The sequence below is a fragment of the Berghia stephanieae genome, chromosome 3, assembly GCF_034508935.2.
Source record: "Berghia stephanieae isolate SIO BIC M18660-M18661 chromosome 3, UCSD_Bste_1.3, whole genome shotgun sequence".
NCBI lineage: Eukaryota > Metazoa > Mollusca > Gastropoda > Nudibranchia > Aeolidiidae > Berghia > Berghia stephanieae.
Window position 1 is genome coordinate 63,313,311 of NC_088362.1, and position 23,804 is coordinate 63,337,114.

At 36.5% G+C, this 23,804-nt stretch overlaps 1 protein-coding gene across 1 annotated transcript in view; it reads left to right on the top strand.

The window, feature by feature from the left end:
• Nucleotides 1-1,670: 1,670 nt before the first annotated feature.
• Nucleotides 1,671-23,804, top strand: part of LOC144968177 (uncharacterized) — a 106,344-nt gene continuing 84,210 nt past the window's right edge. The window contains exons 1-2 of the mRNA XM_078906266.1: nt 1,671-1,933; nt 18,756-18,875. The gene's annotated coding sequence lies outside the window, so the exon portion shown is untranslated. The remainder of the gene's footprint in view (nt 1,934-18,755; nt 18,876-23,804) is intronic.

Sequence of the window (23,804 nt, forward strand, 5' to 3'; positions counted from 1 at the left end):
TAAACAAAAAGCAGCGTCCGCTAGGTACCACAGCTCTGCCCACAGATTCTAGCAACCTATTTCCATTCTACCCGTGTTCCTCCATCTTTTACGCACCAAATTATATATATATATATATATATATATATATATATATATATATATATATATATATATATATATATATATATATTTATATATATATATATATATATATATATATATATATATATATATATATATATATATATATATATATATATCTTATTTTATATTCCGCTCAATTTGGCACTCTTAGTTACCTTAGCCAACGCGTCTTTTTCAATGCAATCCAAAATAGTTGCAGCCTCATGTGATGAAGATTGACACAACTAGGTGTGGTGGGGTGGCATTGGCGTCGTATCTATCTGTTGGTTTTAAACTGGTCGGGGAAACTATAGAATATTATCGGGTTATTGGTTTCTCTGACATTTTCAGGGATGCTATTCCATGCGCGAATGGTACTGGTGAAGAACGACTGTTTGTGTGCATTGATTATAGAATATGGCAGAGCATATAATATGCATTTTCTGTTCTTCCGTGGGTTTTCAATGTGTTAATGGGGATGGTGGTGGCGGCGGTGCTCTGTCGGCCCTTAAACAACATATTGAGGTGTTGCGTTTTTCTCCGCTCACTATAAGTGGGGTCCAGTTTAAATGACCCATCATGGCTTTTACACTTTGTTGTCGGTTGTATTAATTACAGACAAATAATTTTACACTCCAAGATTATTCTTCAACAGAGAGGACGTACGAAATATTTAGTCGTCGAACTTGTTTTTTTAAATTTTTTTTATAGTAATGTATGTATTTATGTTTTTTGTTGTTGTTGTTGGCTGAAGATGGGTTTTGAGCCCATAACGTTTCATGTTTGGTATTTTTTTTTGAAGCTGTTATATTCATTTTTGTTTAAGACATTATTATCAGCGTAATTAAGACTGCAACTGCTGCCATGCAGTGACTTTTTGGTTAAAACCACGTCGGTTAAAACGGATTATTTTGCAGATGAAAAAGGTGAGGAATTTTGAAAATAATTTCAGACACGCCCAAAAAGGTTTTTAAAAAAAAAAACAAAAACTGTTGCACATTAGGAATCACGAAGCACGAGCCTTAACCGTAGAGTAGAGCCTAAGAAGGTAGAAGGCTTCAAAATGCATAGCCTATGCTACGTTTAATATAATGCCATGTTCTTGACCAACGGAGTAAATTGTTGCTTTGCCCTATAAGCATGATAACAAACTGCAGGTTATCTTTTAATTTATTATAATTTTAATTTATCAATTTTGTTATCGATGATATGCGTTTAGTAAAAAAAAACAATTCATGACATCCGGCAGCCATAACGTACAATCACACAAAACTAAGTCTGAATAATACACTTCTGTGAGAAGTACTCATAAAAATGGCTGACTAAAAACAATAACAGAGAGCTGAGTGACGTCAATGTCGTTCCTTCTATATAAGTTATAGTACTGTTTTCTTTTCTTTTTTTGTTTTGACATTTTATTATGTCTTAGCGATCTATTTTAGTCAGAAATACATGGGACACAACCCGTGATAATTTGGATCAGATTAAGGAAGACTACTCTTCTGCTGTGTTTACGGAAATTCGAACTCTTTCTCGTCCTCTTCACGGAGGGACGTTGTTTGGTCACTGAGTCATTTTTACAAAACACTGCTCCTTCCTTCACTACACACTGCGATAGTGAGGGGGAAGCGACAAATCTAATTCGAATATTCTTCGTGAAATCCACCTTTGAAAAGTAAGATTTCATCTGGATATTGTTATTATTTATTCAATACAACAGAGGAACAACTGTGATAAATCCTTTTTACAGCTGTGTTTTTCTGAAAGTTTATAGGACCATCGTCTCGTACGGATTACAAAATTACACACTCGTCGACCATCTCATTTGGTAAGTTTCATATCTTTTTAGTTCAAGATCATCGATGTGTGCCATGATGTTTTATTGATTTCCTCATCTTCTAGAATTTAATGCACTGTTAGAAATATATATTTGTTTGGCTATTCCTTTGGTGTATAAACTTGAAACTAAAGCAGGTTGATACCAGAGCCAGAACTCACACTTCTAGACCTGGAGATAAATGCCAGCAGTCTATGTCTCTGGACTCTGTTGAAGTTGAAGTTCAAAGTTGAACACCAACACCATTCAGATCGACGTCAACTTCATCTTCAGACAGAGCCAGTGTTGACGATTTTTGATTTAAATCAGACGGTTACGTTTTTTGTTTTCATACAGCACACGAAATTAAACGCCAGATAGTTTGTCAGGTATTGCATTTTGTTTCTGACTGAGGACAGTTCCAATTAATAATTACTCATACTTAGGCTTGCTGAGATTTAATGACTACTGAAGTTTACGTCTGCTAACCTTTTTGAAGTCAGACTCAAAATGCGATCTCTGATATATTAAAAAGTAAACTAGATAGAGCATTTATATAGTGCACTATACACTAAACGTGCTTTAAAAAAAATACACCTGGAATGTGAGTAAAGAAAAGAGCATTTTCCAAAGATTAATAAACTGTGCACCGCTCAGAACTGGTCTCGGACTCCTGGACCTTCCGATCCGGAAAGCGAGAGTCCACTAGACCACATTATAGCTGCAAGTAGAGAAAAACCAATTTTCTCATCCTTCGCTTACGGAAAATTATTTTCTCTGTTGTTATTGAAAAAAAAAAAAAAAAAAGAAAGAAAGATAGAAAGGCAGTTTTTACCAATTCAACAATCATTTTGGGGTAATTATACTGTCTTTTTGACAAAAAAAAGTCTTTATTATTATTATGGAATGAGATCATGTGGAAACGCCTATAGTGAGTTTACTACTTATTGAGTTAATGATGGTGATGATTATTGTTGTAATTGTTATTATTATTATTATTATTATTATTATTATTATTATTATTATTATTATTATTATTATTATTACTTATTCTTATTATTTTTTATTATTATTAACAACAGAATAATGCTTATTATAGTTATATCAATATCAGTGATATATTTACATTGTACTTTTTCAAATATTGGGGTGACTTGGTAACCTAATTGGGAGATCATTTATCTCATAATACTCATAATCATGGGAACCTGACCATTTGTTAAAATGAAATTTTTTTTCTGGTTGGGTTGTTGGTTTTCTGTTAGTAGATCGGACACAAAGTACAGTGCAATCTGCCTAATGAGAGCAGCACCGTTATGCAAATCATTCCAATTGGCCAATTCTGTTGGAATCAATTGAAAAAACCTATCAAAACTACAATGGGATGTAATATATTTGTACATACAATGCAAACCAATACAGAACATCCTTTTATTTGTTTGTCTGAATTGTTATTTTCCATTCTTTGCAATATTTAACATTACATGCGTTTAGTCATAATGCTAGATGAAAGAGAAAATGTTACAACCGAACCGTATATTTCAAATTCATAGAATTGTCACGACACCCATATCTCAAAAAGAAGCCAAATGAATCAAGGACTTATAAATTTTGTTCCACAAAAATCCATAACATATTAATATTATTGTGATACAATTTTTTTCTAAGCAAATCAACTATTGCATCATTATCTGGACTCACATTAACTCATCTGTTACTCACTACTAATGGCAACTGGCTAAATAATAACATTTATGGTAGCAAAGGGAATAGAGAATGTTTGATTCAATGCTGTTGCTAATTACATGACTTTTAAAAATTCATTTGAAGATATAGGATGAGTCCATTCTTATTCCTTACAATGGTTTGACTCGTTTTTGATTACTTGAAAAGAAACAATTATTTAAACTTTTGCTGATACTCTGAAATAGTTTCAATTAATCAGTATGCATTAACCAGTAGAAATCATAAAGAAAACTTCAGTCATTCCAGTTAAGTGACTGCTCTGATAATTCGGCATTCCAAATACCTGCTTTATTTTAGTGTAGTTGGCATAGACATTGGATTTATCAAAACGGTAGCAGCAAGCAATTGTCACAGTTCAAGACAGTCGACTTTCCATTAGCCTGATGATTTCTAACAAACAAATCTGGTTTCTTTCACTTTAAACTGTCAGTCAAATACGATTTGAATTTGAAATAGCAGCCATTGGCGTATACGCTTATTATATATGGATATATCCATTAAAAAATACCCAGTCAAGAGAGGTTTAAAAAACAAAGCACAATTAACAACGTTTCTGGTGCGACTTCAGACAGTAAGAGTAGAGAGTGGTGGGGGCTGCCTGAAGCCTGGGATCGTGAAAATACTGACGAAAGTGTTAATGTCTGTATTGTTCCTATTTGAAGCCTCTCCATTTATCACTCTTTCGTAATTGACTTCAGACAGTGGAAAGGAAACATCAGGAGGGACATTGTTGTTGCCAGACCTTTTATTATCTGTTGGATTCTATTGCTTTCAGTGCTGTCGTCTCGATGATTAAGTATGATCCTATCAAATACATTTGTGTCAATGTGCCTACATTATATCATAGATATTTAAATTTGAATTTAGCATCCATCGCCATGTCCAGTAAGTTATATCCGGACGATGATTAAGTATGATCCTATCAAATACATTTGGATCAATGTGCCTACATTATATCATAGATATTTAAATTTGAATTTAGCATCCATCGCCATGTCCAGTAAGTTATATCCCGTAAAGAGATTTAAAAATAACAACTACTCATTTCTGGAATGACTTCAGGCAGTGGAAATGAAACATTAGGTAGGAGATTGCTGGACCAGACCCTTTTCATCTGTCGCAGTCTTAATGTCTTCAACTCAACGATTAGCAGATATAGTCCTATCTGAGATTCCCCCCGCCCCTCTTCTGCTCGTCCCATTCTCCTGTCCACCCAGTAGTGTTAGGGTAATTTGGCCACCTATTTGATCTATGTTATTGTTTGAATTCACTTTATAGTTATTTTGCACCCTATCCAAAGGGTAGCAAACAAAAGGCCTCATGTTGTTACTTTATTGATGGACTGACTTATGAATAAGTTGTTAAAATAAGCTTGTGGTTTTTTTTCTCTACTTTTATTATTATTATTTTTTTGTCACCGTGTGGTTTGCTTGGTTGATTTGTCGTGGAATGATTGCTGCCATCGTCTTATCACTGTTCTATTTTTATCTTTTTTTATTTTTTTGGTTAAAGTTGGTCTTTTCCAGAAGCGTTCACTCACATAGGTTAAAGCAATGGTTCTGTGTTTCATGCAGTCTTTATCTGATTGTGAAGCAGATTGGTAACATGGTGTATATTTATTTAGGTCACGAGATGTAAACAAATGTATTTGATTAACACAAGGCGTCTTCATTGTCAGTGTGTAATTTATAGAATATATTGTATGGAGCAACTTGATCATCATTCTTACCTGCTTTACCGTTGGAAGTTACTATATTACTTATATGTATATTGAGTAGGGTCGTATCCGTGTTGTATAATGGATCAAAAATATAATAATAATACTAATGATACTAATAGTCATAATAATAATAATGATATCTTGAGACCAGTTCGGACGAGAGTAACTTACACGTGTAAAAGTTATGCAAATGTGTTATGTTTTGATATGAAGAAATGTAGAGTGCCAGGACTATTCTATTCACATTCACAGTGACTTATTCATTGATTTAAATTAATGGAACACGTTATTGGGTCGTCTGTTGTTCATCTTTTTATAATGTATTAGATCTTTATATTTAACAGCTTGTTTTAAATAGGTTGTCGGATAACTTGATATATCTCCTTGTTGTTGTTGTCGTTCGTTGTTATTACTATTGTCCTGTTTTTTGGTTGTTGTTTTTTTTTTTTTCATTTTTATTTCGGGATTTATTTATGATGTAAGGCCAATGAATCTCTCTCTCTCTCTCTCTCTCTCTCTCTCTCTCTCTCTCTCTCTCTCTCTCTCTCTCTCTCTCTCTCTCTCTCTCGGACACATGGACATGCAAACACACGCCAGCCCAGAAATTGGCAACCTCAACCCTTGTCAACCGAAAGCTTGTGATTTCCGTATCAGGCCATTTGTACTTCATCCATCCATCTATTATCGCCAATCAGTGGTCACTATTTTGGTGTAGTCTGCATAGCCATAGGTGACCATACATCATAGCAAACTAGAGGGTAAGAGTAATAAGGCTAAGCCATACGTCAAGTATTGGTAAAGCCTGGAAGGGAATGTATGTCGGTGTTGAGAGAGAGAGAGAGAGAGAGAGAGAGAGAGAGAGAGAGAGAGAGAGAGAGAGAGAGAGAGAGAGAGAGAGAGGGGGGGGTTGTGAAGATTGGATGGATGGATAGATGCTTAGTAGGTCGATATCTGGCGATGTAGATTTCTTTAATTTGACAATATCAAATTGAGAAGGTATGGAGCAGATAATCAGGAAGTCTGAGGTTCGATTCCCAGTCGAGGAAGACTGTTTTTTTTTTTGATGTTTTTTTTTATTTTCGTGTATTTTCTTTTCTTGCTTTGTCTGGCACTGTTTCATACACATTATTTCAGATCTTTAAGAAGGCGACATAAGAGGGACAATAATAATCATTTATTTGTTTATTTAGATATTTATTTTGATTCGTGAAGATAGCCATTGAACAGAAAGAGCCCACAAAATATATCGCCATATTGGGGAGTTGTAACAGGTCCAATTGCCTGGGGGTCTTCTGCCACTGTTTCAATGTGCCATTTTTGCATAAATTAAAATGTATTCGATGTAAGTAGCCTTTGTACAGGGTCATGTTAACCAGAGAAAATGGAATATTGTCGATATATATCGGCGAGTTGAACTCAAGTTCGATTGTATTAAGGTTTGGCACTCTATCCATTTATTTGTTCTTTTTGGCCTACGAGTGTGCTTGGTTTTAGCAGGGACCTGTTAATTTAGTCTTGAAGTGTGGATGGATCGATGGACGCAGTTGATGTGTTTATTAATGAATAAATGATTAAAAAAAAAGAACCAAACGATATGGGGATGGGGGTTATTTGAAGACAGCTAAACTCTGAAAAGCAATAAAAAAACAAACAAACAACAACAACAAAACAACCCACATTTTATAAAGTTTGGCCAGAAAACCAGTCTTTCAAATATCGATTACTTAAAAAGGCCCTCATATTGACAAACCTGGGACTTCTAGTTTAGTTTAGACCGATGTTTGAAGGACGAGTTTTCTGACCAAAATGTTTTTAAAACGTGTTGTTGTTTTGTTGGTGTTTGTTCTGTTTGTTTTCATAGTACGACCGAATACTAGAGTTGTATGTAATATATACATAATACATCTTGATATGGAACTGGCTATAATCTAATATTATCGATAGTGATGTAAGCACTACACATAGAGGCAGACGTGAGATGAATCTATGTCGTATGTGTACTCGGATACCGAAGGGATCGATACTCGCTCCCGTTTAGAGGAAGAGTGGTCTAACATATTATTTGCTATGGCCACGGGCTTGGAATATGTAACACGCACGCACACACAGACACGCTTACACTTAATACTTATGAAATGATCAGTAGGGTTAGCGCGTTAAGATGATTGCTGTGAATCGTGCCGTCTGCAATGCGCTTAGCTAAAGATTTTGTGTCGTTGCGTGTGGATATCAAGTTAAGTAGTCGATAGTCCTTCAGATCCATGAGGCCAATGCAGCTGGAGTTTATCCCGCTTTCTATAGAATTAAACGGATGATGGCAATTGCTTGCTACCAATTTGATCTAGAGCAAAGTACTTTCAGCAGATCTATGTGTTCCAGCTACCCACTCACTGCTGGATATAAAAATTAGACTGTAAACCTAAAAGGATGTAGGCATAGATTTGTATGTCGGTATGATCTATATGGCAGGTATAACTGGTGAGTAATTTACTTAACCTCATGCCACCAATATTCTAAAGTAGAGAGAGAGAGAGAGAGAGAGAGAGAGAGAGAGAGAGAGAGAGAGAGAGAGAGAGAGAGAGAGAGAGAGAGGGAGGGGAGGAGGGGGGTAACTTTCCATTATCCAATCGTTTCGGTCCGAGTTGTCTTGAAGTAGATCAGAATAACAAATAAATAAATGTAGATGATGATTATAATCAGTGGTCTGAGTCCATTTCATGTGGTCTTACACAAATCTGTACACAGTCCATTAGATGTGTGGCTGAACCCGCCGATAACAGATAACATTGATACTACTATAGATACTACGCTACACGCCGTGTTATGTTTATATTACAAACAAGATTAGGAAAAGCCCGGTGTGATAGGTACCCCGTGGTGGTCAGTTTGAATGAAATGGGTGATGGTGACCACTGCTACCCCTTGGTGATCAGTTTGAACGAAATGGGTTATGGTGACCACTTTCATTCATTTCATCAACCAATGTCCTGTGTCATGTTGGTCCAGACATGTCTACCTGAATTTGGAAAAAAAAAAATATAATCGTAGTTCTCAGGTGTAATGATTCAGCTGACGTTATAACCACCGTTGAAAATGACCAAAATTTGTCCTCAGTACGTTAAAATAATGGTTTAAACTATTTTCTAGCTCTAATTTACGTTGTAAAGCGCTTTGAGTACGTTTAATGGCCATTGCGCTATATGCGTGCGGCTATGTGTTCTAGTGGTATAACACTTGCTTTCGGAGCGGAAGGTCATGGGTTCGAGCCTCGGAGCATAGTTGTTGAGTCCTTGGAAAAGGCTCTTTACTGAAATTCTCTCACCGTACTCAGGATACATGGGATCCGCTTTACTCTAGTATGACCCATGTTTTACAAGGGGTATCGTGCACCTTTAAAATCCCCACTTGACCTCCATCTTATTCCAGTCCAACTTGGACCCTTTTCGCCCGTCTCCCTTTCTTCTCGCTCTTTCGTTTCCTTTTCCTTTCCTCTCTCTCTCTCTCTCTCTCTCTCTCTCTCTCTCTCTCTCTCTCTCTCTCTCTCTCTCTCTCTCTCTCCCCCCCCCCACCTTCTTTCTATTTCCGCCTCAACATTCTTTCCCCCATAGCAGCAGGAGCAGCAGCAGACAGAAATAATTACCGGAGACAACAATCTATCCATCATGACAAGGGATTTGTTCTCTATTTGAGTGCAGAGAAGACGGTCTCGGAATGAATGTTTTTCAGCTTTGATTTGCAGTCCAGATAGTTTTCCAGTCTTTTGCCTTTTGGTGGTGTTTATGTTCATGTACAATATACCACGGGTCACCCACTGGCCCCTATTCTTCTTCTTTTATTTATTCTTTACTCTAGCCTCGCTCGGCAAACTTTTACACGGCGGTGTCTATATTTTATAGCAGTTATACAAAGTTTAGGGCCCGGTTTGTTTACCTATTTGACCTGGAATGTAGTACTGTTAAGGTCAGGACGTAGACGTACAGAGGCAGTCTCGTCTACGTGTGCAGAGCTGTCTACTTGAAATTACAATAATTCGTAGTTTCCAAGGGAAAAAAAGAATAAGTCACTATAAAAAGCTTTAGAAATAAATAAATTGCCCTCAGCATTTTACACAAATGGTCCAAAATCCTGAATTTAGGTTCTAAGGAACTAAACTTTCCTTTTCACCAGGATTTGTTGAGTCAAAAGAGGCGAATGCGGTTCTGAAGCTGGTGCCAAAAATTTACATTTCTACGATTTCTTTCGTAGTGCTAGGCAGGTCTGCGTATGTATATCGCCTGCACCGACTTACAGGGAATGCAGGTACACATGTCACTGTTCAGCTGTTTGCCCTATGATGAAGATGTTAACAGTTCTAGTTCGTATCTTTCGGTGATCGTTCCTTTCAATATCGTGGCCCTTTCCTTTGGAATATTCTATCTCAACCATGGTTGCCTTACTCATGTCATTCATTCATTCGTTCATTCATTCATTCATCCATCCATCCATTCACCGTGAACACCAAATCCGGCAATTCCATATTACATTTGTATTGTGTGTTCATTGGCGTGTTCTTGGGTGAGTAAATATAAACACGGTCAGCCTGTCAGATTTGAACCGAGTCCACGAAAGCACAGCTGTTGTGTTTGGATACACTGAATACACATTGGGGAGTGAATACACATATTGAATCTGCTTTTGATCGTTTCCCATTACCATTGACGCTTTTATTACACACTTTACACTCCAATTAGCATTGTTAAATGAATGGATGATGGGCGCTTAAGTAAAATACCCACCTGTTCTGTCCACCAGATAAATTGTATCAACGCACAAAACGATGTGTACCATTAATAATAGTGTACTTTATTCATCCAAAACGGAAATTTAACCCCCGTTTCTATAATTCAATGAGAACTAATCACCAAATTGGCGGCCTTAAAAAATACCTAAACCAATAACATAGATCTAAGTCGCGTCATCTTCATCTATTTCAAAGGATGTTGATGTAGCTTCATATTACATTCCTTCATCCATTGCACGTCATGGAGGTGTTATCCTAGAAACCAACCAATCAAAACATTTCGATGCCGTATACACGTTTTCTGGCCTACTCTGAGAAAACAAATATCAAACCCATTTTTAAAAAAAATGGTCAGAAAATATCGGTCGATTTGAATGACCCTCATTTTTATTAAAACTCGCGAAGTAATGTTCTCTCTCTCTCTCTCTCTCTCTCTCTCTCTCTTTCTCTCTCTCTTCCCGTTCAATTCACGAGAACAATATAATGAAATGACGTATACTTATTTGCAGGTCTGATAACCCAAATTGTTACGGGCTCATTGTTGTAATGGAAATACTCTCAAGCCGACGCAAAATAAGACTAGAGCTGTAATTTAGCGCGAAGCGAGCTTAACGTGTTCAAAGCGCTTTACAAGGGGTCCCTGGCCAGCAGCAACACTTTACACGTTGGACGAGACAAGAAAATGTTGTCCATTACAATAATGTTAATTAAATCAAGCCCATCATCATTGCGTTCGGTTATCAGACCTGCAGATGTGTGCACGTCTTTCTGCGCTCATCATTCATATATCGCTTCAACGACATGGCGAAAAAGTTGTGACATTGTTGGCTTCATTAAAGGCAGCACGACATGGTGTATTTAATGTGTATGCAAATTGGACAGCATCGACATCATGAATTCGTTACGTGTGTGTTTTGTAATCCCGGACAACGAGATTCTTTGGCTGTTGTTTTCCATGGTGTTTTAATGTGTTTGCTTGAGATCCACACACATGTGGTGTGTTTTTATTGAATCACGTTTGTTGAGTTTTTGGTCGTGGTTGTTTGCAGGTAACGTGATTCTAATGATTCAAAGCACGTCATGTTTTAATTGCTAGTTTTGATATGTTTTTTTAATGTGAATCTAAGTGTAGTGAATCAATTTGTGCTGAAAATGCATGTTCTTTCTAATTTGTATTATATTATTTTAAAGATTGTTAATTACATACACAAACCCCTTCTCACGTCTCTCTCTCTCTCTCTCTCTCTCTCTCTCTCTCTCTCTCTCTCTCTCTCCCTCTCTCTCTCCCTCTCTCACTCTTAGTCCGGTCCCCGGGAACATTGTCATGAATTGCGTTGTGCATGATTAATCCATGGAAATGCGATATATCGATGTTGTTGTTAGTTTCAATAAATATATTTCGGATTCTTTTTTTGTAAAAAGTTAAAATTTCTTGATGAGTCAAATGAACAGACCCATTTGACTGAGGACACCCGTGTTGTTATTATCTGTATTATTATTATTATTATTATTATTATTATTATTATTATTATTATTATTATTATTATTATTATTATTATTATTTTTTATGTGTTAGTTTGTTTTATTGTTGTTTTGTTGTTTTGTTGTTTTTTTTTTTTGTTGTTTGTTTTTTTATTATTATTTTTATTAGAACACACCCATTCATTTATTTTATAATATAGTAAACAATATTGAGTTTCCTAATATGTGTTATATAATGATTTTATTGAATCTCTGCCGTTGAAAGCAGATTTGCTTTTTTACGAGTTTGCATAAACCATTGGGTATTTGAAAGTATGCAATGACTTAGGGAGTTACCATGCACGCTATTGTATGTACTTGTTTGCGGTGCCTTCCATTTCAATAGACTTGCCTTGGTTAAAAATCCCCGTTTTGCATTCGAATGTAAATTAAGATCGAAATGGAAGTGGAAGAGAACGTGTTGAAATGGCAGAGAAAGTAAACAAAGCTGGGGAAGACATGGTGTAGTTTCATGCATTTTTTATAATATTTAGACGGCCCGTTGCTGTATAAAGCATACGTGCAGGTCTGTTAGCCTAACGCAACTCTATAGGCTTGACTTAACGTTGTTGTAGTTGAAATGCAATGATAAGATCTGAAAAAAAAGTGAGTGCGTATGAAACAGCGCCAGACCAAGCTAGAAAGATACAAATACAAGAAAAAAAGCCATCCCAAAAATAATAAAAGAGTGTGTATGAAACAGTCCCAGACAAAGCTAGAAAGAAAAATGCAAGAAAAAAAAAGCCATCCTAAAAAGTCAGTCTTCCTTGAACTGGGAATCGAACCTCAGACTTCCTGATTACCGGTAAGACATTTTTGGATGTTTAATGGTAATTTTAAATATTTTTTTTCTTGTATGTTTCTTTCATGCTTTGTCCGGCACTGTTTCATACACGCAGTTTTCAGATCCAATCTTATAGCAATGCCAGTTCTCGTTTGGACTAGGGGCGGTTTGTGCTAGGCTCAGAACCTTTTAGGGATGGCATTTCTCTTCTTGCTTTATTTGGTAAATATTATACGTATTATTATTATCATCATCATCATTATCGTTATTTTTATAATTATCATATCATCATCATTATTATTTTTAAAAAAATTATTATTATTATTATTATTATTATTATTATTATGATGATGATAATTTAAAAGATCTTTTTCTTTCTTTATTATATTTTATAGCACTTTATATCAATTGATTTTCTCCTTCAACCCTTTTGCATTTTTTTATGTCTTACAAGCGTAGAAGTTATTTCGAGTATGATTGAATCCCCTCCGGGAATGGGTTAAAGAGTGCCAAGATGGGTGAACGATAATAGCCCTTCTTATTTATCACTGTACTGTACAGTAGGATAGGGTGTTGAATGTTTCACATAGCATTGAATATTAATGATCAGGTCTCTCTCATTTGTTTGAAAAAATAGGGTTTCGAATGATTCAAAAAAACTCAACAAAACTTGAGCTTTTATACAGCGCAATATCCACTAAACGTACTCAAAGCGCTTTACAAGGATTCCTTAGCCAACAGCACCGCTTAACATGTAGGAAAATTTCCACTTGATTGTTTGCTAAATACATTGCATTCTGAGATAAACCATATGGGAATCACAGCTATAGTTTTATATACCAGGTTTTTATTATTGTTTCTCGCCTTCAAAAAATACAAATCAGTAGCTATTAAAAAACAAAAACAAAACAAAAACAAGACAAAAAATATTAGACAGATAAAAAAAACCCAAACAAAATACCAAAAAAAAAAACCCCCCAAAAACCCAAACAAAACAAAAAACAAAATATTTAAAAGTAAAACAAACATTGAAACAGACAACAACAAAACAACCCCCCCCCCCACCCGATAATTCAATAATGTGTTTTATCCAGTCATGTAGATAGGGCGGATCATATGACAATAATATCACCATGCTTAGGTTTACATCCGATATACCACAATAATATTACAATGTGTGTCAATACTGTTGTCTCGGTTTACATCACGTAACACATCTAACCGTTTACTGTGGTGCTACAATGGTTGGAGCCGAATATGCATATATAATATAAATGCATCAATTAAACAGTCTGACACTTCTTCCTCTTAACCTCTGAAAAATCAATCAATATATACTGCTGTTTTTCGTTGTCCTATGCTATCGTATTACATTTGATGTCACAGATTGTCTGCGGGTGTGAATCGAATGCACGATAAATTGTTTTTGGGGTCCTGTTCTAATATTATTACAAGCCTGATAATGTATGATGGTTGGTAACCTGTTTACTGCTGTACTCTGGAAAGACACGTATTTTAAAAAATTGGACCAGAAAACTCGTCCTTCAAATATCGATCGATTTTAATGACCCCCATCTTTGCAAATAGCTTTCAAACCTGGGACCTGACACGCCAGAATACCAAATTCATATAGATGCCCATGGATACTTTATTCACCTTAAAAAGTAAATTAAATTTGCCGCGGAGAGAAGAAAAAGCAGTGAAAGAATAGGAAGGGACTGCCGTGTGATGTTGACGTCATCAAATGTCCACGGATAACTCATTGAACTGATATATTATTATGGCGGTGTTGACTTCAAATCGTTTCCAACAGTATTGATGACAGATGTAGACATGTCGATACGACAGGTCATTGGTAGCAAATTAAATTCCCTTTATTAATCCCATAGGGGAAATTTCTTCTTGGGTCTATTCCAAGGGGTGACGGAATAACCCAGGCGTCAGCCGCAGTGCAGAGCCGCAAATTGAGCAAGGGCGAGGTGACTTGCTCAAGGCCACACAGTGCAGCGGCGGGTGATCGAACTCGGTACCTTTCGGGTACGAAGCAAAGACCGTACCGCTGAGTCACGCTGCCCCTCAAATTGCTGCTGTCCAATGAATGAAGTTGACATCACTCTGCTATTGTTTGTTTGTTTGTTTGTTTTTGGGTATTGGTATGATAAATTTGGCGGGCAGAACTAATGAATATTTTACATAAACGTAAAGCGTTATTAGGGACCAATTGTGAAATGTCAAAATACTGGTTTTAATTTCATTGGAAGTGTGAAACTGTAACTGGAGGACTGGATACATACATTGTGCAATTCCATTCCGTCTATAGACAAGACAATATTAAAGGTTCAAAGTTACTTGTAGATTTGTGTTGATTTTACTTAACCGCATAGCATCAATCGTGTATTTGCCCCCCCCCCCCCCCCCCAGTTTTTCTTCTTCGACGCTCTTGACGACTCGAAAATGAACCATTGATGTCGTGTTCCATTATTTGAATGGATGAATGGGATGACAACATCGGTTGCGAGATTTTCATTTGTGATAGCATTGAGATGATGTCATTGAGGAGTGATAGGGTAGATGCGAGTAAGGAGTTATCCTGTATTGTCACCGGTGTCTTCTTGTCAGTGGAGTACCTACAATACTGCCGTACTCTGGAAAAACACTTACTTTAAACATTTGGCCAGAAAACTCGTCCTTCAAATATCGATCGATTTAAATGACTCTCATCTTGGCAAAATCTCTTAAACCTGGGACTTCGCAAAGTCTTTAATCAAGTCATTCAAATCGAAATGACTCTCATCTGTATATCTTGGCAGAAACTATCAAAACCGGGACTTCGTCGAAGGACGAGTTTTCTGGCCAAATGATTAAATATGTGTTTTTCCAGAGTAAGGCAGAATAGTACTGAGGGTCTGTGAGGGATTCAGTAGCACTTCTATTTACGTCAATGATGGTGTCAGTTTGGAGTGATAGGGTAGGAGTAGGAGTCGGTGACCTGATATTGTCACGGGTGTCTTCTGGTATAATAGTACTGGGTGTCTGTAAGGGGTCCAATAACTCATCTAAGCTACATAAACGACGATGGTGTAAGTGGGGAAGGGGGCGGGGGGCATTTCTTCTTCTTCTTCTTCTTCTTCTTCTTCTTCTTCTTCTTCTTCTTCTTCTTCTTCTTCTTCTTCTTCTTCTTCTTCTTCTTCTCCTCCTCCTCCTCCTCCTCCTCCTCCTCCTCCTCCTCCTCCTCCTCCTCCTCCTCCTCCTCCTATCATTGATGGTATTTGTAGTATCGATTTTTTTTTTTATTATTTCATGTTTTCTTCTTCTTTGTTTATATATTTTGTTGTTGTTATTGTTGTTTCGTCGTATTCGTCGTCATAACGGTAGCGATAAACGTGAGATTTCTGTCTCCACAATTTGATTATAGTGTTATCGGGGAGTCTGATGATAACATTGGTATGATTGATACAAGTACATGGATACGCCGATATTATGGGATGGAGGTGCAGCATAGCAGCATCAGCCTTCCGTCCGGCCTATCATGTTCTCATGATAACCATCTTGATAACCTTTGGGTTGGGGTACAAAACATTCCGTTTAGTATGACAATGGTGGTGGTGGTGGTGATGATGATGGTGGTGATGATGAGGATGATGACGATGATGATGATGGTGATGACGATGATGATGGTGGTGGTGATGATGATGACGACGACGATGATGATGAAGAGGAAAATATGAACATATATATAGTTATCTTCTAGAGCATTTCCACGGGTTAACCTATTATGTTCACTGCGCTTCATTGTGTTTTTAATTTTTCTTACCAGCGGGCAATATGACACCATATTTTATAATCATCATCGTCGTCGTCGTCATCATCATCTTTACCACGTCACGTCAGTGGCCTCAATCTCCGCCTCTTTCTGTTTACTTAATCCAAATACACGTTATTCAAAAGGCCACTGACACGGTAACAGTTTCCATTCAACACCTATAATATAACATCTGGGTTGGTTATGAAAGTATACTAAATCTGTAGTGTGGGCTAAATATATCGCAGCCTCATTTTTTTTTCTTCTTCTTTTATTTTCCTTTATGATAAAAGTATGGAAGAATACGTTGTATTAGAAAGCATAGTGTAGGTGGACGCACACAGATATTTCCCACAGAGCAAGACTGTAGTGTCAGGAACCGAAAAGGGCTCTCCATGCATGCTTTCCCGACAAACGTGCTCATTTTACTTTCATTCTTGTGACTAGATCAATCCTTGCGAGGAAGTATATTGTGTGTGTGTGTGTGTGTGTGTGTGTGTGTGTGTGTGTGTGTGTGTGTGTTCTATATTAATTAGCTGTACAAAGGTAATCTGATTTGTTCTGTTCTGTTTTACTTTGACTGTTATGATAACCGGGTCACCCTATTACGATTCTGCCTTCAATCGGACATTATTATCTGCACCATTCATTGTTCACGGCTGGTCGGTGGAAGCGATTAATCACTTATGATTACTGTTATGACGAGTATACACAAAGCAATGTCAATGTGTTTTATAGTTATTGTCCTTATTACGTCAGTTGCTGTTTCAGTAACGGAAATGTTTCTTTGTCTCTGTCTTGACCAGAGCTGCCAACTGGACACTAAAGAAAAAAAAAAAGGACTTATTTGAATGTTTGGTTTTTTATTTTATGTCTCTATGCGATTGTATTATTTTCCTCCTAGTGCCATTTTGAATATTATGATCAGTTATCAATACAGTGTATTTACCTTTTAAAAAAAAATGATTTTACTCTTCCGGTTCTCTCTTACTTTAAGTAGGTGTTTTGTAAATTCTTCGTGAATTTCTCTCCCTAAATCTGATCTGTTGTAGTTGAGTAGCATTAGTATTTTATTTTTGTTGTTTTAAGTTACAAAAACGGTTAAAAATTAAGCTTTTGGAATTCCTTGCCCATAATTATCTGATGAGAATGTTGATTGCGGTTTGTATTTTCGAATTTTATCCCATTTAAATTTTTTAAAAAAGAAGACAAACCCGAATCTTCCTTCTTTTTTTTTTTTCGGACCAGTAATCTCACACATTAAAAAAAAAAACTCCCCAAAAAAAAAAACAAAAAAAAAACAAAAACAAACAAAATAACAAACTGTATTGAGGTTGGCAGCTCTGCTTGACGAATCAGTTATTTTATTCCATGGCAGTCTGCCATTTCAGTGAAATGCCAACCAAGTCTGGTTTACTTCTTACTCCACCGCATTGGGATCTGGTCATCACTAATCGGCGGTTTGTGAGTTCTATAGGTACTTGTGTGACTACGGCCAAATGGCAGTGGCTAGATTGTTGCAGCAGTACCTACAGTGTTTTTTGATGCGATGATCGTTATTTTTTATTTTTATATTTATATATTTTCGTTGTTGTGCGTGATTTTACGCGTCTCGCCACTTTATTCTGGTGTTATGTCACGGGGTAGCAGTTTCCAAACTGTGAGTTTAAACTTTATATGATCCTCATTTTATTTATTTATTTATTTATTTATTTATTTATTTATTTATTCAGACTTTCAGACACTAATTAATTTTTTCTTTAAAAACGTTTGACTAGTTAAAAAAAAAATTACATTTCTTCATTAAAAAAAAAGTGTGTTAAAAAAATAAAACAAAAGAAATACACACTCATCAAAAAACAAAAAAACAAAAAAAATAAATAAAATAAAACGTGAAGAAAATAAACCCCAAACAAACACAAAAACAAGACAATTGCTAAGTCAACGTTTGGTCACCTGTTTCATCCCAATGAAAAAAATCGAAATCTTACATTACGATTGAGTGTTGTGGTTACTATTGGAATTTAAAAGCCTGTGTGTGTGTGTGTGTGTGTGTGTGTGTGTGTGTGTGTGTGTGTGTCGTAATGATTGTTTTTCTATGTGTGATTTTCTATGTCATTGATCGAAGCGCCGTGGAGATTAGCCCTTGATTTGAATCGGGTCACTTTGAACAGTGAATTTAACGATCAATGAAATGCACTGTTGATTCATTCAGTCATTCAATTTTCTCTATCTCTCTCTCTCTCTCTCTCTCTCTCTCTCTCTCTCTCTCAAACACACACACACACTCTCTCTCTCTCTGTGTCTGTCTCTCTCGCTCTCTCTCTCTCTCTCTCTCTCTCTCACACACGCTCCCCCCACCCCCCAAGTTCTCTAAGAATGCTATTTATGTGTGATTTTTAAAACTATATCGATGCATTCATTCAATGTTTTCTCTCTTCTCTTTGAGTTGTTCATGTGTTATTTTTGTAAATCTTGCAGAGTGCTACCCTTGACACACCGGTCTGTGATTCTTGATGTGTTTAGTATGGACATGGTTTCTTTGGAGTGATATTATCAGTCGCCGGGAATAACTTTGGATTTTATAAAAACTTGTCACACGTGAGTGTTAAAATTATATTTTAATTTTTAACAGATATGCAGATTTGTCGCTATTTGAAAAAAAAAAGTGATAATCACGTTTTAAAATATTTAGCCATAAAACTCGTCCTTCAAATACCGATCCATTTAAATGACTCTCATCTTGGCAAAAATTCTCAATCCGAAAGTCCCAGGTTTTGAGAGTTTTTGGCCCAATACTAAATAATACGGTACGTGTTGTAGATTGTATTGAATTGTTGATATAATAGGAATAGATATGCTATTCGATGCCCCAAATAATAATGTGTCTTTACCGTGTGGATTGGTATCTTTGTTCTGGAACGGAATGAATTCCACTCGAGTCCTGCATGGAGTCTTTTGCCGACAGGGAAGCAATAGGATTGATTTATTCTTTAATTTTTGTTTGTTTGTTTGTTTTGTTTTGTTTTGTTTTTGTTTTTGGGAAAGATGGTATTTGAAATATCATTTTATAGATGATAACCCCCCCCCCCCCCCCCCCCCCCCCCGTTGTAATTTATCTTTGCGTTATTGGCTATTGACACACCATTGAACGATTTAATGTCCAATGCACGATTGATGACCGAGTGGTATCGAGTACAATTCATGTAAATGTCGATTGTATTCAATCGTTACGATGATTTCACAGATAAGCAAATCGAGACGACATAGATTAATGGTTGGCCTTGGCAGGGATGCTGAATAACAAAAGTAAAGTTGTTATTTTGAAATTTAAAACGGGGGTTCCGATAGCGCAGTTGGTAGAGCACTCGGTTCATACCCAAAGGGACCAGAATCGATCCCGAGTGAAGTCGACATTTATTTTTTACCTGCCCCCCCCCCCCCCTGTTGACCCAGCAGTAATTGGGTAGTTGGTATTGTTAGATCTGGCGGAAAGTAATTTGCTAAAGACTAGCATTCTATCCAAATGGTAGCAAGCAATTGCTATTTTCTGTTTCACGCTGTGGAAACCGGTATAAACTCCGGCTCCATGTGCCTAAGTGGCTTTGAAGTTTAAATAAAACCCTCACGACCTGACACCACCGACCTGTAACTGTAATGTCATCTTAGTCCTATACGACTAACTACATACATACTGCTCTGCCATCATCTCAAAAACACAAACACCAACACATTTTAGAAATTTGGCTAGAAAACTCGTCCTTTATATATCAAACGATTAGAATGACCCTAATCTTATCAAAAACTCTCAAACCATTGAAACTCCCATGTCTGAGAATTTTTGACAAGTTGAGGGTCATGGGCCATTTGAATCGATCAATATCTGAAGGACAAGTTTTCTGGCCAAAATCTTAAAAACGTACTTTATTACGACAGTAGTCCGCCCACTGCCCATTGCCCTAGGGACAGCTTTCCTATCTCAGACCGTGTTTAAGCCGGCTTGTAACCGATGACTTAACATTTTGACTTTTGCTTTTAAAATTTTACATTCTTTCCGTCTTAATCACCTCCTCCTTTAAGCCCTTCGGTATTTGGCGTTTGCAAGTCATGTTTACTTCACTAACTATGGATAGACATTTTGTAGTTAAATATCCATAGGTGGTGTTTGCTGTGGGGATTAAAATTATACCAAAGGTCATTTTTATTGAGAATGTGTTTGATTTTGAATAGTCAATTTTCTCTATTCTACTATAAGTTTTGTCCCTTTAACATGGATACATACCTGCTAAATCAAAAACAAAACAAAAACAAAAAAAAAAAAAAAAAAAAAAGAAAAAAAAAGAAGAAGAAGAAGAAAGGAAAGAATGTAATGCAAATAAATGTTGCTGCATGAAGCTCGAAGAAAGAATAAGCCAAAAGAAAACCCAACACCAAATCAATCAAACAAAACAGATAAGCACAAATAGAAATGTAAGACATAAGCATCAATTTAATTCACAAAGACAAATTAATGATGCGAACGTTTCGGGTTTCCCCTTCGTCAACAACAACAAAAAGAGACAGTGAATAGGAAGAACACTTAGATGTTTTTGTCAGATGAGAGGAGGGTGTTATAACGAATGCACAGAGATATGATTCAATTAATTTATGTATATTATTTATTTATTTATTTTTTTGGCTGAATATTATCGATCATCTTCCAGAATTAAATTAAACATTGATGTAGCCTATATGTTTTGATGTGGCGGATAATTAATAATTGTTGTTCTTTTATTGAATGCGATGTGTTTGCGTGAGGAATCCCTGGAGATGTGCCGTGTGCGCATGCCCAGATCACGCATTGCGCAGATCACACGTTTAAAAAATAAAAAGGGTTCTGTTGAATCTTTTTTTTATTTATTCAATTTGGATGTGTTTTTATTTTTTCTTTCTTTTAAGGTCAATAAACCTATACCTGTTTATTGTCGTATTTAAAAGACGGAGAAAATTCTAAATTGGCAAAGCAACGACAAACATTGGATGTCTCCCATTCCGGAGGTTAAAAAAAAAATAAATAAAAAAAAAATAAAAATTTGATGTGTTGTACCCAAATCGTCTTTGATTTCATGTGTTGTTGTAAGCGACACGTTTTACCTACTATCCGAAGACTACTAGACAGTTCTAGTTCAGAAAAGTGAGTGGAGCAGGCACTTATGTTGATAACAACAAGAGATGAAGTGAGTAGGAAAGTGCCTGAAGACAATAGAGAATAAAAAATTCGCGGCGGCGATGATGGGGGTTCGAACCCGCGACCTTACTGGTATGACAACTCCGCTTGGCCGGGGAGAGCGTGAATCTACCGTATGAGCTATCCACGCGATCCCGCCTTGTCGTACCAGTAAGGTCGCGGGTTCGAACCCCCATCGCCGCCGCGAAATTGTTATTCTCTATTGTCTTCTGGCACTTTCCTACTCACTTCATCTCTTGTTGTTAGACAGTTCTAGCGGTCTTTGATTCTATCTTACCAGCAGAAAAGGATAAAAAAAACAAAAACCCATCCACACATGACATGACAGTGCGTTGTCATGAAGGATTTAACATACTGTCGTATGTGCTACAATCATGATATATCCCAACACTTCCCCTATGTCTTACATTTTCTTGTGCGCTTTCTATCGTAAATCGACGAGAATAAATGGCTATTTGTAAAACCATTGTTGTGTACTATCATGCAATCAGTCTTCATGTTGACTGTTGTGTTATATTGTGTAATGGTAGCATGACACACACACACACACACACACACAAAGCCTGTGCTTACACCCTCCACAGTAATCAGTGACAGTTTAGTTTATATTTATATGTATTAGGAATGTGTTGTCCTGTGTATGTGTAGTTGGCAATCCCTGGCGGCCTAATGCTAATACAGTACCAGTACAGACATACATAGAGTCGTTATGGATGGTTTACTACCTGACTGGTAAATTACATAGTAGTAGTAAGTACATAGTATAGAGTGGACTGGCACTGAAGGTCAATCCACCTTGACAGCGTGGACCAGGAAATAACGGTAGGCAATTTGGCTGGCGAGTTGGGGAAAAAAAAACAACAACCAATCGATAAGACAAACAAACAGACCACAGCAAAAAGAAACATAAACAAAGCAAATTAAAAACAAACAAACAAAAAACAACCGAAAAAAAATAATACAAGAACCAAAACAAAACTATAACAACAACGAAAAAAATGGCAAACAAAAAACCCCAACAAAATAAGTCCGACAAAAACCACCAAACATAAAAAACCCCAAACAAAATGATTATGAAAATAAACACACACACACACACACACACATACACACACACACACACACACACACAAACGAAACTACACAAAACATGTTAACAAAGCATAATGAAACAAAACAAAACAAAGCGAACTTGGTGATTTGCTTGCTAAAGTAATAATTCAGAGACGCAGCATTCTGTTTCTTCTTGTATTGAAAGATCATTCAAAAATACTTCAACTAGACATGAAATATACGAGATTAATTTGTCATTTCCTCTACGTACATCAATCACAAAGATAATTTGTTAGAAAATGTGACGAATGCATTAAGCGGTAGTCGGACAGTGTAATACAAATCGTTCATATTATGTTACGAATAGGTAAGACTCAGCAATTATAATGTTATAAATTATATTTACCTTTCAACCCCCCCCCCCCCTTTCACCCTCCCCCCTCCACCGCACACATATAATCTCCTTTGTCATCATTTGTTAGCTATAATTAATCTTCTGTGATAAATACATTGTGTACATTAGAAGCTGTATGAGTCGAAATTAGATGAGGCCCTTTTTAGTGTACGCAACTGTAGTCGTTTTGAAGCTTTCATCATAAGAAGCATTTTCTTATTTTAACATGTTAAATTCTTACAAATATCAAAGCATTGCGGGAGGTATTGATTGTAGTTGTTAGCAAATAGAATATCTTGTTGCTCGATATGAGAGAGAGAGAGAGAGAGAGAGAGAGAGAGAGAGAGAGAGAGAGAGAGAGAGAGAGAGAGAGAGAGAGAGAACGTGAGAGAGAGAGAGAACGAGAACGAAAAGGAGTTTAGCCCGGTTTCTGTAGTGTTAAACGAACAGTAGCAACTAACTGCTTGTTATTTTTGATAAAACACAATCCTATTACTACTACTTTACCAGCTGAGAGATCTTATCCCCTACAGAAAAACAAAAACAAACAAACCCAAAAAGACTACATAATAGTGTATTAGGAATAGTTCTATTAAATCCAGTTGGCTAGGTGCGTCAACTCTTTTCTTATCTACAAGTCTTTGTATTCGGTGTTATTATTTTATTTGTTTATTTGTGTTGTATGTTATTGTAAAGATGAAAGCTACACAACACACACATGCGCACGTCTTTTGATATTCTTTCATGGTTATGTCTTTCTTGCCCCTTTTGAATGTTATTTCCAAGAAGCATGACAAAAACAATCAAAGCCACCTTTCTTCATCAAACTCCCTAAGTGTTGCTTTTGTCACCCTCG